The sequence below is a fragment of the Oxyura jamaicensis genome, chromosome 3, assembly GCF_011077185.1.
Source record: "Oxyura jamaicensis isolate SHBP4307 breed ruddy duck chromosome 3, BPBGC_Ojam_1.0, whole genome shotgun sequence".
Lineage (NCBI taxonomy): Eukaryota > Metazoa > Chordata > Aves > Anseriformes > Anatidae > Oxyura > Oxyura jamaicensis.
The window spans coordinates 43,647,170-43,662,607 of record NC_048895.1 but is presented as its reverse complement, the minus strand read 5'-3'; the positions used below and the strand labels follow the sequence as shown (position 1 = coordinate 43,662,607).

Genomic DNA, 15,438 nt, shown 5'->3' with positions numbered 1-15,438 from the left:
ATAAATAAAAATAAAAAATAAAGAAAAGAAAAATAAAGAAAATTACCTTAAAGGCAAAATTTCCATCATAGATTTTCATCTCTCTAGTCATGACAGATAAAGATTGGAGGAATCAGAATTCCTTTTCTTGATATTAATGTTATTTAAATTTGCTTTTCTGAGATCTCTTCTTTATGTAGGACTTTTCAAAATGTAGCCCCTTGACCTTTGACTACAGTATTTACTTCGGCTGCGTAAAACTATCAAGTATAAATGCCAGGATCTGGATCCTCACTCACTAGTCAGGTCAAGGACTGGGCTGAAAGTTTGGCTTTAATTTGGTTACATGCCTACATTGCTGTTTTCTGGCAGGTCATGGGAAGAAGATGGGCTGGCTTGGGGCAGCTTATGTACACGTGGCTTTTAGGCTGCAGTCAAAGTGTTCCTCTAGATCTGGAAGTTTGAATGTGGTTGGAAAAGCCATCTGAGGGGTTAGAAAGCTGCCTGGCAGAGAAGGACCTGGGAGTATTGGTGGATAGTTGGCTGAAGATGAGCCAGCAGTGTGCTCAGGTGGCCAAGAAGGCCAAGAGCATCCTGGCTTGTATAAGAAATAGCATGGCCAGCAGGGCTAGGGAAGTGATTGTCCCCCTGTACTTGGCTCTGGTGAGGCTGCACCTCGAGTACTGTGCTCAGTTTTGGACCCCTCACTACAAGAAGGATATCGAGGGGCTCTAGCGAGTCCAGAGAAGGGCAACGAAGCCGGTGAGGGATCTGGAGAACAAGTCTTATGAGGAGTGGCTGAGGGAGCTGGGATTGTTCAGTCTGGAGAAGAGGAGGCTCAGGGGTGACCTTATTGCACTCTACAGGTACCTGAAAGGAGGCTGTAGCGAGGTGGGGGTTGGTCTATTCTCCCACATGCCTGGTGATAGGACAAGGGGGAATGGGCTGAAGTTATGCCAAGGGAGGTTTAGGTTGGATATGAGGAAGAACTTCTTCACCAAAAGGGTTGTAAGGCATTGGATCGGGCTGTCCAGGGAAGTGGTCGAGTCACCATCACCGGAGGTATTTAAAAGACGTTTAGATGTAGAGCTTAGTGATATGGTTTAGTGGAGGACTTGTTAGTGTTAGGTCAGAGGTTGGACTAGGTGATCTTGGAGGTCTCTTCCAACCTAGATGAGTCTGTGATTCTGTGATTCTGTGACTGCTGTTGCTGAATTCTGACCAAATCAAAGACCCAAGTAATCTAGACAAGGTGTTAGTGGGGGAGATCAGATTTCATCTCCTTGTGTGATAGGATGTCCCAGCTTTTGAAGAAGTCAGACTAGAGCAGGAGCTGTGACCTCTAAGCCCAGTTCCTGATAAGATCAGAAGCATACCTTCAATTTTTTCCTTTCTCATGTTAGGGACTGGACATAACAATACCATTAGTGAAACCATAATGTACAAGCAAGGAAATTGGTTTTGCCTTATATTTATGTGATTTCATTAACAAGGAATCCCTCTCATTCCTATTTTGGATACATTGCCATCTTCCCATTAATACCCAAAGCCTCTTCTGAATGGGTCACCAATCTTCCAAGGCAATTATCAATGGCTGGAATAGGAAACTAAGGCCCAAGCAGTAGTGAGATTCTGCCATGCACAGGGGCCAGAAGCCATGGCCTCATTATGTCTAGCCTCTTCTGTCCCTCTGGATGCAATGCACCCAGGTTTCCCTGCATGCCAGCCTACACTGGCTCTCCAGATAGCATATGAAGATTAGGAAGACAGAGTTAGCAAATCAGCATCAGATTCAGATGAGACAATAGCACAGAACTTCCTGATTGTTGACTATAAGTGGCGAGTTACCTTCTCCTTTCCAAACTTATTTGGTGGCCACTGTGGTGTGGTGTTGATAGAGCTTGGCCACGGACCACTGCTTGAGGAGCCCAGCCCATGGTGCTCAGCTATGTGAAACTGCCTGCCTTGCACATTGTACTTAAATTTATCTCACTCTTTGCCTATAAAATGCCTCACATACCTATGGCATTGTACAAGCAACAATACCATATATGTTCCTGTTGATAGGGACATTGCTATTTGCTGCTTATACAGGCCCCCACCCACAGGCCAATATTTAGGCCTGGTCTTGGCCTGTCCAGGTCACCCAGGAGGTGCTTGATGCCTGGAGCTGGGACTGCCCTGGTGCCCCTGGCCACCTGTTCCTGGTGAGGTGGTGGGACAGGGCCTGTCTGCCAGGCCCTGCTCTGGGAGGACCTCATGGGGATCCCATGCCAGTCCCCGATCCCTGGGGAGCCCCTGGTGCTGGCAGGGCCCTGGAAGTTTTTTCTTGCTCAGTTGTGCTTCTGCTTTGTCTCTGAGCATTGCCTAGTCCCTTACTGGCAATTTCAGACCAATTTTCACTTGGTATCCATTATAATTCTGCCAGTCAGTATTAAATAACACATATGTGTCCCACTCTCCCAAAGGAAACAATATCATTATTTATTCTTCTTTATATAGAGGTATCTTTAAGGACAGAAACAGAAACAAAAATGACCACAAGCACTTGACAGTGACAGAGATTATTCTGTACTTATCAGAGAGTACTTTCAAGTTGTGATTTACAAAGCAGTGACAGACAGCAGAAATCAAGGAGAATGTCATGTTTCTCAGGAGATAAGTGACGAGTGGACCTGGACTGGGGTCAGAAAATGAGAAGTGTTGACTGCTTACAAAGCACACCCCGTTCACTATGACTGATTGCACAGTGTCATCGTTTGGATTAGGTGAGCAGGAATGCAAGACTGGCCTAAAAGCTCTTTAGTCATGTTGGAAAAAATGCTCATAATGATGAATATTAACCACACATCTCTGGAAACTTTTTTCAGTGTCCTCAGATTACTTGAATTGCAGACTTTTGAGCAACTTGTGGTCCTTGCATGATTCTTCTAAAACATTCCAAGCAACAGTTGTGTTTATAATCTATTGTTAGATAAAAGGGGAGCTACAGATTCAGATTAACTGTCTTGAAATCTTCTAACAACAGGGGAGAAGAAACAAAAATCTGTAGATTTTTGAAGAAAGGCTCTTCCCTGTTCAGATGTAAATAACCAGAACTCCTATTGCCGCTTGACAGCTTCAAATGCTGCTCCAGAGAAACAAATTCCCTCCCTGTTTTTCAGTACCTATCAAGACAGAAAGCCTTATAAACAGGACGTCTCAATTTCAGTTACCCAGAAGACAAGAAAAGACTCCTGGGCAATCCAAAATTTGTGCAAGCAGCCTACCACCACTGTGCAGAGTGAGCATTCACAGTGAGGAAAGTGTTAGCAGGGCCATGTGAAGGGCCACAGTGTTTTGATGCAGAGCTCTGTCTGTGCAGCAGGGAGGTATGCATGTGGTAGATATACCTAGCACTAAATGGAAGGCAGAAGTAACATGGGGTTATAACTGAGGCAGGTCTTCCTGGATGTTTGCAAGACTATCGAGTGATAGCAGCAAAATGATCTGAAGAACCATGAAACCCAAATATTAAAACTAATCCTGGAAACCATTTCTAGGCACATGAAGAAGAAGAAAATCATCATGAGTAGATAATGCTTCACCAAGGGGAAGTCATGCCTTTGCTTTTTACATATACATATTTATATTTAAACCACTATGATGGCAGGGGTAAGAACAGGAATTGGCCTGTTAATACCTCAGCACTTCTGTTTCCAACCATTTAAAAAAAAAAAAAATAGCCACAAGACTTTGCTGCCAGTTTGTCATGCCATGTCATGCCATAAGTAAATCACCAGCCTGATGGTTGAGGGGGGAACAGTGGACAAGTGGACAAGTATGGGCCAATAAATAGATAGTGAGGTGGATCAAAAATTGGCTGAATGGCTGGACCTAGAGGTTAGTGGTCAGTGGTGCAAAATCTAGTTGGAGGCCAGTAATGAGCAGAGCACCCCAGGGTCAATACTGGGTCCAGTCTTATTTAACATCTGCATTAATGATCAGAATGATGGAGTGGAGTGCACCACCTGGAAATTCACAGATGAAATGAAACTGAGGGTAGTGGCAGACTCGCCAGAGGCCATACAGCCATCTAGAGGGACCTTGACAGGCTGGATGGGTGGGCAGACAAAAATCTTATGAGCTTCAACAAGGAGAAGTGCAGAGTCCTGCACTTGGGGAGGAACAGCCCCAGGCACCCATACACTGTGGGGGACACCCAGTTCTTCAGAAAAGAACCTAGGATGCCTGGGAGACACCAAATAGAACTTGAGTCAGCAATGTTCCCTTGCCACTCACCAGGTTAACAGTATTCCTGGCTGCCTTAGGTAAAGTATCACCAGCATGTTGAGGGAGGTGATCCTTCCCTTCTAGTTAGCATTGGTGAGGTTGCACCTGGAGTACTGTGGCCAGTTAACAGGTCCCCCAGTACAAGAGAGACATGGACATACTGGAAAGAGTCCTACAGAAGGCTACCAAGATGAACAAGGGGTGGGAGCACTTCTCCTATTAGGAGAGTTAGGACTATTCAAAGTGGAAAGAGAGGACTCAAGGATAATCTCATCAAGATGTATAAATACTTGAAGGGATGGTGCAAAGAAGATGGGACCATGCTCTTTTCAGTGGTGCCCACTGCCAGGCCAAGAGGCAATAAAATGGACCACAAGAAGTTCCATCTAAACATCAGGAAACACTTTATTGTGCACATGACAGAGCATTGGGACAGGTTGCCCAGTATGCTCGTGGAGACTCCTTTTTCTGGAGATCTTCAAAAGCTGTCTGGAAATGGTCCTTGGCAACCTCCTCTAGATGTCCCAGCTTGAAAGAGAGATTGGACTATTTGACATCCAGAGGTCCCTCCCAATCTCAACCATTATTTGATTCTGTGAAAAGGATGGTGACACTCCTCTCTCTTCATTCTAGTTAAAATGAAGAGAATGACTTAAAAGTCACAAAGCTACTAAAACAATGCATTTTAGATTTTTTAACATCTCATTGATTTTTGAGAAGTCTGTTAGAAAACTACAATAAGATGCTGAATCCTGAGAGCCCTACAAGAATCATGTGGATTAAGGATTTAAGAAAGTAGAATTGTTGTCACAAATCTCATTAAATATCAGGAGTATACTTCACGCACATAACAGACAACAAGAGGGTCCTTAAAAATGCAACATGGGCTGCTACTTTCTTTTAAAACTAAGCTGGAGGAAAAAAAATATTTTATATAAAGCCCTGTGTATAAAATAAAATAAAATAAAAATAAAACAACGCAGAGTATGTGGAGGATCTGGTTTTAGGCTCCTTCTATAAAGGTTTAAGTTCTACAGTGAGCAGCATCCTAACCACTGATCTAGGACAGTAGGCATGCAAGAGGTGGAGTACAGTGTGCTGTCGAAGGAAGGGAAATGGAATCCTCCATTCCCCATCATCACTCCACCATTTCCTACAGAACCTGATCTCCCATGCAGAAAATAGTTTGAATCTTCATGACAAAACCAAAACATATAAAAGGGACGTGATTTTGCAGCCAGGCGAATGGGAAACTGATCATTGGAAAAGATCTGTGATCTGGTTCTTATTGCAATAATTGTTTATTAGTCATTTGAGAAGCCAATTATTGGACGACATGAACATATATATGGCTCTCAGAGCAGGGGAACAAGGCACTTCAGGATCTAAAAGAAGGCTGTGGATTCCACTGTGGGGCAGATCTCTTACATGTTGTCACTTAACTTCTGAATGAGTGTCCCTCTTTAAGTGCAGAAATCTGCCTCTTAAGTAAGAGCTGCCACAGTGTTCCAGGCAAAGGAGTATTGAAGCTTCAGTAAGTATGTGCAACAAATGCCCAGGATTTCAACCCATCTACCAGCATAGTTGTATTGGCACAGTAGAAGCTGAGATGAACAGACTGAGAAGAACACTGACATGTTCTTGGATGCTATGGAGTAGTAAAATGGTGACAGATCTACGAGGAATAAAAGTGAGACTGATTCATCAATTTTCATTGCCTAAACTATGAAAAGTCCACAGAATGAACAACCAGCATTAACAGAGCAATTGCAAGTGATAAATGGAACAATAGGGCTGACGTCAATGCTCTTACCACAGTTTATATATTCAACTTAATAAGCAATGTTGTGGAACTGTTCTTTTATAGTAGGGAATAAATAAATAAATAAATAACTCCCTCCCCCTACACACACAAAGTAGAAAGCAGAGAGAAACAAGAAAGGGATTATGCCCTTCCTCACACATCAATGTGACAGGTATAAAATATGTCATATATCACGTAACAAACAGTTGTGGTTCAGAGTCTATCAAGAAAAAAAGAGGTAACAATTTCCTTACAGCAAGTCTCTCACAGAGAATATATATGAGCAAGAACTTGTAAAACTGAATTCTTAGCCTGCTTGTTACTTCTCTGATGTTCTTGTGCAAGCTCTTTTTAATGACGTTTGTGGCTTGCTGAGTAATTTCCCAACATTGCTTTTTATTGTTGTTACTAAACTATCCACAAAAGAAAAATTAAAAGCATTGTAATTTCTATGTGATTGTAACAAATCTTTAACCAATACTGTTAACCACACAAACTTTTCACTTGAGATGAATGTTATAAACTCTGTTAATGAAGATTGAGGAAGTGGGACTTACCTGCTGACTTAACTTTCTTAAAGTGAAAGATTGGACTCTGCCAATATGCAAAAAAGAAACAGTGGCACCTCCTAAAGATGACTGGCTTCACTTACAAGTGAACTTAGGACAGGCTGAATCATCTTCTCTAGAAGATGATATATGTCTGTTGCATTGGCAGTGTGAGGATCCTATACAAATAATTTGGGCCAGATAAGTAATCCCATCGAGAATTTCTGTCAATTATATCAGGCATCAGGTTAGAGTTGTGGTAGTATGTACATAAAAACTGCATCCATATAACGTTCCAAGATATCTAGCATACAAAAGCCTTTTCTTTATCAAAACTCAAGTTTTTAAAAACTTCTCAAGGTTGTTAAAGCACTTCTACTCACACTTTTTTTGCTATCTCTACTGTGAAGCAAACTCAAAGCACACAAGTCAGGAGAGGTTTCTGTAGATTTCAAAACAATATCAGTCATAAGCTGCCTCAAGGTTTCCATGATGATATATTTTTTTTTCACTTTGAAACTTCCTTTCTCTTACCTTCATCTGCCCTATCTGAATACAGTCATCTCATAGGATCTGCACTTTGTGCTGTCTCTCTCCTTCTTTTCTGCCCTGCAGTTGAATCATAGTTAAATATTGTCCCTCATCTTCTGTTTTTCCTTTCATCTTAAATCATAGTTAAAGTCAGTGGAGTAGCTTCTTACTCAACAGCTCTGATCTCTATATATGTTCCAAATTATATTTGCTTATTTTACTGACAAATATATGTTTTATCACTCTGGAAAAGATTACTTAAAGTTTTTATAGGTCTATAAGAGTAGTGAACCAATTTATAGAAATTCTATGGGTTACTACTGGAAAATTGGTTCACTACTCTTATAGACCTATATTTGTCAGTAAAATAAGCACTTAGTACTTCTAAGATATTTTTCCCCCCAGAAACTAGGAAACAGAAATGAAGAGGAGGCAGAGAGGAATAAAGGGATGTAAAGTAGCAATTTGAAATACAGTTTTTCTCTCAAGAACAGCACAGGGACTAAAAAGGGGCAAAGAAGGGCTCATCAATATTGTTCATATATTCTGTCAGAGCAATTCAGTGCAAGTTTGCATGTCTTTAAAAATGTAAATACTCTCCCTGAGTTCCATTGAGTTAATTTTCTTCATAGTGGATGGTATGGTGCCATGTTCTGGATTTAGGAGGAAAATAATGTTGATAACACACATTTTAGTTGTTTCTGAGCAGTGTGTACACAGAGTCAAGGACTTTTTATCTTATACTGTCCTGCTGTGAGGTTGGGTGTGCACAAGGAGCTGGGAGGAGACACAGCCAGGCCAACTGACCCAAACTGACCAAAGGGATATACCCCATATCATATGGCATCATGCTCGGCAATAAAAATGGAATAAGTTTGCCAGGGGGATACCATTGCTCAGAGACTGGCAGAGCATTGGGTGGCTGATGGTGAGCAATTGCATTGTGCATTTGTTCTGTGTATTCTTTTTCATTTCCCCTCCATTTTCTTTCCTATTAAACTGTCTTCACCTCAACCCATGTGTTTTACTTTCTTTTTGCAAATTCTCTCCCCCATCCCACTGTGTGGTGAGTGAGTAAACAGCTGTGTGGTTCTTAGCTGCCTGCCAGGTTAAAGCATAACAAACAAGTACTGCGGAGTGGATGCTTTCATTCCATATTTCTACTGATGCCCAGCACAAGTTGCTCTGATCTCTTCAAGGGTTGTCAACTGATAAGGTAAATGAATAATCATTCACAAATATTTTTTGGTTAGAAGGGAAGGAGTTTGCCTCTGCAGTAACTGACTAATAGATTTAACTTGTGTGCGTGTGAGACTTATGGTGATTATTATTTTGGAAAACTACAAAGAAATATGAAACATTTTGGTAGTTGATACTACCAAAAAAGCTAGAGGTACAAGGCAACTAGTATCAGAAGCGAAGTGAAATAGTATTTCAAATGGTACTGGTCACAGATAACCAAATTTGTTTCTTGTAATTTTTCAATCTACTAATCCATGACAGATGTCAGCTATGCTGCTTAATTTCACTGTCAGCCAAAATAAATATTTTCTGGGAAGGGATTCACAGAACAAAGAACAAAGGAACAGAGAATTGCTTGGAATTATTATGAAACTAAGAAAAAAAATATGTGAATCCCAGGCCTATGTTATGTGTTCAAGGATAAGATTTATATATATATATATATATATATATATATATATATAAGCATAAAAATTTTCATTGAAATTCCTAACTCCAAGATAAGGATACCAAACATGCACAACACCCTCTCTTCCTGATGTGCCTAAAGGCTACAGATGGCTGCATTTTCTTCACAGTGCTTCCTTGAGCACCTCAGCTTGTGCACTTTTCCCTATGCAGAAAAGCTGCCCTCTTTGCCTGGTCTGATCACTGAGGTAGCTCTCCCATTATAGGGAAAATGATACACTGGCCAAGCAGCCTAAAACCTGACAACCTGACTCCCCAGAGCTAATGCACATCCAATGCACAATGGCAGAAGCAAATCCAGAGAGACACATGGGAGACTGCAGTGTAGCCATGGACATTTTGAATGTAAAACATGGTTGGAAGAGGAGTCAGTGGCTAGGATAATCCCCAGATATGGGGAGGCCCAGCTTCAGTTCACTAACCTGGCACTCAGATTATCATCTCAGATTATTAGGTGCAAAGGGAAGCAGTGTGACTAGTTGGACACTCAGTCCTTTTGATGTCTGGAGGGATGCGCCTCAAAGCTCTTGTTGAAACCGCTGAGCGCAAGAGTTGTGAAACCAGAAAGAGAGCAATCAAAAGCGAACCATACTGCAAAGCCTAGCATGATCAGAAGAAACTTCATTTGTGATTTTTGAAAAGAAGACCTGGGAGCTCAAAGAAAATTCTACCTTTAGCTTGGTTGTTGTAAAGACAAATTGCTACTTGCACCTCCAAAGGTTTTTATTTATTTATTTTTGTTTTTTTTTTTTTTTTTTATTTTTATTTTTTACCCACTGCACTTAGTCCAGATAATCTTTTTCCAATGTGGAAGAACACATACAGGTAAAATTAATATTATGAAATTAACAAAACATGATTACTAGTGAAAACTGGGAGAAAGCTGACAGAATGAGGATCTACACTGAATGTGTGCAGTGCAGCAGAACAAAAAAAAATCTTGGTTGACATTTAATAAATAAAGAACACATTTTGCGTTACTGGTCTGGCCTCAAGGAATTTTTCCTGAATATATTTTGGCCTAAAGGTATCAGCTGATGTATCATCTGTTTTCTTTGGCTCTCTATTGATGCTGTTGATTACATCATAATGAAACTTGGACTGTATTGCACTTATGAAGTTGAATGTTACAGCACTCGGGTGCATTGGCTTAGAATTTGATCTGCCTACTCACAAAACTACTCTTTGGGGGAATGGTTATGAGGCATGACTGAAGTGCCAACAGTAAATAAAAATAATTGTGACTTACCTGGCTCTTTTCTCAATAAAGAACATAGGAAAAGAAAATCCTATGGTTAAAATGATGGCTTATTAATATCTCTATAGAACTATTATTCAGGTTTGATTATTAGTTCCTTGTTTTTCTCCTGCTTCTATCCTATAACATTTGTCTAGGATTGCATTTGCAAGTGTGATTCATATACATCATAGCATCAGAAGCCTTCTACTTCAAATCTTTAAAACTGATATTGGGGGGTAAGTTCTCAGCATTGTCTTCTCAGGCTCCATTCAAAACCAAAGCTGTAAAGCTTTTAATTTCATTTTACTTTATACTTTTGCTTATTTCTGTCTATTTTTGTCTATTTTTGAAATGTTAAGGAGTCTCAATCACAGCCAGTTAACTAAGAACAGAACAGAAAGACAAATGCTAAGATAAAATAAAGTAAGAGAGCTTAACAGAACAGAATCACAAAAATCACCTTGTTGGCTGAGAAGCATTCAGGTTTTCTGCAGGTATTATCACAAAGGAGAATCCCAAGGAGAGACTTAAAGGAAAGTCATGATTTTGGTTTTAGGGAGATCCTCCCAAGGAAAGCACTAACATGCATAAAGAAAAAAAAAAAAAAAGGAAGAACTAACATCCTATCTGAAACAAACCTAACAGGTAATGAAACCAGGCCTCACTAGAAATGAAATGAAACCAGGCGTCATTAGAAGCAAGAATAGGACTTTCCACCAATGAAGGAAAAATGACGAAGATTGGTTAGGAAGAGCCTGAAAAAGGAAGATACCTAAGCTATTCCTGATGCAACACAGAAACAGAAGGCAATAAAAGTATGCAAAAAGGGAGAGTGGGCTAAGAAAAATGGAGTTTGCAAGAGTTGTCCTGGAGCAGTATTAATGAGGAAATATTCTGATTGTTCCATTTGGCAGAGGAAGAGGCTAAAGTACAACACTGACACCCTGGTCTTGTAACATTTTTATTCTGTCATTCTGTCCATTTTTCTATTATAAAAGCTAGAAAGAGTTTAGTATATTAAAGTCTGATGATGGAGAGACAGCAAGAAAAGTATATGTTTAATATGAAGTATTCCGGTTAATTTGTTCTGTTTCTGTCATTTGAAAATTCACAGGTATGCATTTAGTGGAAGTTACAGAATACATTGTCCAGGGAATACTTTTCTACTAAAACAATAAATGGCAAGAGGATATTTTATGGCAATATTAATCAAAATGAAATGTTACATAATTTTGTCTTATAGTCTCATCATTCCAAAATCATTAATATCCTGTTCCATTGTTAAATACAATTATTATCTGAAGAGAAGTAATTTGAACAAAACATTCTGACAGATCCCTACTAAATATGTCCAGAAATCCCACAGTGTTCCAAAAAGGTGTCTTCTCTAATGCTGCTGAAAATGTATTTTCTTCAATGTTCTTATCATTTTGTTTCACATAATCACCTTCTCTGAACGTAATCTACAGAATTCTTTCGGGCCTATCTCACTTACATTTCTGGACATGTGTTTCTAAACCTAGTAAGCACATTGACAAAGTTTGGATCATAGGTGTAAGTGCTATGCTTATAACTTAAACTTTGTCTTGAGCTACAGAACAAGCATTAAGAACATATGAGAACAAGTGTTAAGCCTAACCATAAATGCAAATATCCATACTCCTCCAAAGTCTTTTGAGAACATTTGAGATTAGTATTTTGCCTCACTTTCTCAATTGTTGCAAGCAAACAGTTGTAGGTTTTTTTGCCTTTTCTATGTCTTCAATAAGAGATTAATATAAAACATAACAGATTGACATTTTTTGTTATCCTCTGTACTGGAGTGCTCACGATGAAAATGAATTATTCTCCCTGAAAGCTGCTTCAAAGTGCCAGATATCTACAACCCTGAGGCTACAGATTGAGGAAGAATTGTTGACTTCCCGAGTTAGCCAAAGCCTAAGAAAATTATGCCAGGACATAAAGTGGTTTATAATGCTACGCAGCCTAACTGCCTAACTGGACCTTTGAAAACTGAGGATAGAAGCTTATGGAATTACTTTTAAATTAAATATGTATTCTATACTTCAGATTTTTTTGATACTCCTAAATATAAAAAGCTAAAATGAGTTTAGATTTTGAATTAGTTAAGAGATAATTAATCCAAAGATTAACAAACATTTTAACTGGTGCAAGTCATAAAAATGTCATTTTGTTCAGAAGGGCTAAATCAAAGACTCCATACTCATGGTCTATAATTATAAAAGAATAAGAGCTTTGTTTCAAACCAAGGGTAGTTCAGCCTACAATCTTGTCTGCTACAATGACCATCAGCAAGCAAGCAAGAGTATGAGCAAAGCAAGCATGTATGACAGTTTTGCCTAATACTTTTCAGGTCTTCAGTGAGGGTCAAATCATGGACTTTAGCCAAACATATTATGCAAATTTAGTAATTCTCAGAGGATATATCTTTCAAATACGTGTCCTATCTCTTTCCAAAGGTCTGTTACCTACTTCATGAGGAACTATTTCTACCCACACATATTTGTGTAGCTCCTACAAACTTCATTTTAGATCCTTCCTCATTATAGTGGAAAAGACTGTGAAAGAGCTGACTCTCCAGCCATCCTTTGTAAGCTGCTCATGACTTTTAGAACTTTACAGTATCTCCTCAAGCTCTCTTTTGCGAGTTGAAGAGACTAAATTTACATTGCTAGTCCTACCTTTCATCTTAGAATAATTTAGGTTGAAAGAAACCTCTAGAAATCATGGGAGTCCAACTTCTTGCTCAAAGCAAGGCAACCTTCAAATTTAGGTTCAATTAGATAATTTGGGTATCTTCAATAGTGAAATTTCCACTGGTTTTCATACAATATTCCTGAGAAAGAAATTCAAGTCTGTCAGGGCCCATTTTCCTGATCCTAGGTGCAGGATCTGACCTGGTATCTAACATGTAGGATTGGTGTAAGCAGTAGCGTCCACCCAACAAATTTGGTGACTTTTCAAAAGTAGTTCTCAGGCATTATCGTACAGTCAGGAGAGAGAAGAGCACTTCAGGAAGTGGTTTATCCCACATCACTTTTTGTCATACACTGAATTGCCCTCCTCTCTCCCTGTTGGTTTCTAGGAGGAGCCTAGTTACATAACATTTGAAAAAAAAAATCAGGTAAAAAAAAAAAAAAAAAAAAAAACTCAGTTAGGAACACCTACTTATCTGGGGATAGATAGGAAGCAGTGTACACCTACTGAAAAATCCACAGCAATCTCTTCAGAAATTTTATTTCCCCAATGTTTAACGTGAGCCCACTGCTGAGGATGTGTATGCACTTTGAAAGGATGCTGCAAAAGAAAATATGCAATGATATGATATGTCTAGCATGAGGTAAGGAAAAATATAGCATAGGAAAATTATAGAAGCCAGGGTCTTCTAGCATCTGGCTGGTTTGCTATTCTGCATTCTCTGAGAATGAGCTGAGTATTTTCCATTTTTGAAATGTTAAGTCTACAAGTTAATTGAGTAAGTAACTTTCAACTACTATAAAACAAAGTTGGTAATTCCACCTTCATGTTCCAAGTCCCAGTAGAGATCACGTTGTTAAGTACCCATGTAAGCTGAAAGTGTCATTCAGCTACTAAAAGTTTCAACCAACTAGATTCCACTCACTTCACAAAAATGTACAGTTAACAATAACAAAATGTTATGTAGATTTATGATGTAATTTATCTAGATCTCAGTCCCATCTTTCATAACCTGTGCACAAAGGAAAATTGCCCATTCAAATACCTTTAGTGTAATTTTACAGACAAAAGTGAAGCACATATTTTACAACCAAACCTCTCTATAGCTGCAAAATCCGTCCTGCAATCTTCTTTCCTCCATTATTCAGTTGAATAAAAAGCTGTATATTATATCATTTGATGTCAATTCAGTTATATGTTTGCTATCACCTGGTGGGGAAATAGTGAGTGGTTTTGAATGTGAACTTGATCTTGCCTCGTTAAGTGTAGATCATTTCAGCATTTGTTTTATTATTATTATTTTTAACCTGGGACAGCTTTAGAAGCTTCATCAACCAAACACGGGGTATCTTGCAACACCCATACTGGGAATTTATGAAAGGATTCACTTAATAAACACTTTTGCTATAAGATCACTTGATATTTACCAAACTGACTGCCTCAACAAACCAGTCTTTTAGCAGAGTAGAGACAAACTGAGGGTCTGAGTTTCCAAGTTATCCAAAAAGCAGGATTTGAAAAAACCTTACTGAAACCACCAACCTGGAGGCTCTGGGATGGAATATTGGAATAACATTTATTTAGCAGCTTTAATTATTGACAACTCCCTGTGTAGCACTACTGGCCTTGCTTAGAAATTGGTTATTTCATGCTGTTCTTTGCAAAGCCTTTGGGAGGACAGTTTTCAGCTGGTGCCTTCATTACATGGCTATAGACTCCATGATGTTTTTTTTTTTTTTTCTGTTTTGGTTTTAAGATTTTTTTAAATTTAAATTTTTATTTTTGTGAATAGTCATTTAACATCTTGTGTGTTGTGATTTAACCCCAGTAGGCAGCTAAGCACCACACAGCTGCTCTCACACTCTCTCCCAGTTGAAATGAGGAGGGGGGAAGGAGGAGAAAAAGTAGAATTAGAAGGGTAAAAGTGAGAATACTTGTGGGTCCAGATAAAGACAGTGTAATAGTAAAGATAAATATGTGTGTGCAAGGAAGAACAGGGAATTCATTCTCTATTTCCCATCGGCAGATAGATATTCAGCTGCTTCCAGCAGAGCAGGGCTCCAACACACATAATAGCTACTTGTGAAGATAAACATTACCACTCATCCCCCCCTTCTTCCTTCTTTCCCCCAGCTGTTATTGCTAAGCATGACATCATATGGTGTGGAGTACCCCTTTGGTCAGTCTGGGGTCTTCTAGCTCCTTGTGCAGCCCCCAGCCTCCTCACTGGCAGGGCAGAGTGGGAAATGGAAAAAGACCTTGATGCTCTGTAAGCAAAGTTCACAATATGTAAAACATCATTGTGTTATCAATACTGTTTTCATCACATCCAACATATAACACATACAAGCTACTTTGAAGAAAATTAACTCTGTCTCTGCCTGGAGTAATGTCATTAATAGAAAAAAATAAAAATAGATAAATAATAAATAAAAATAAAATAAATAAATAAATTAATAATAATAATAATAATTAAAAAAAAAAAAAAAAAAAAAAACAGGACAAAGGCTATAGTGACTAGGCTGAGGCACATCCATTTGACACAATTGTAGTCTGGTAGCTCTCTTGGGAAGCAACACTTAGATTTGTAGAGGGAAAACAAAATAAAGACCTGCTTTCTTCCAGGCAATAAAGTG

The 15,438-nt window shown here is 39.1% G+C and overlaps 1 long non-coding RNA gene across 1 annotated transcript; it reads right to left on the bottom strand.

Annotated features, from left to right (window-relative positions):
• Positions 1-228: 228 nt before the first annotated feature.
• LOC118164649 lies at positions 229-14,981 on the bottom strand. The gene is made up of 3 exons (XR_004749587.1): positions 14,626-14,981; positions 1,685-1,694; positions 229-344 (listed from the first exon to the last, which is right to left on the bottom strand). It is a non-coding gene; the product is annotated as an uncharacterized LOC118164649 (long non-coding RNA).
• Positions 14,982-15,438: the final 457 nt, after the last annotated feature.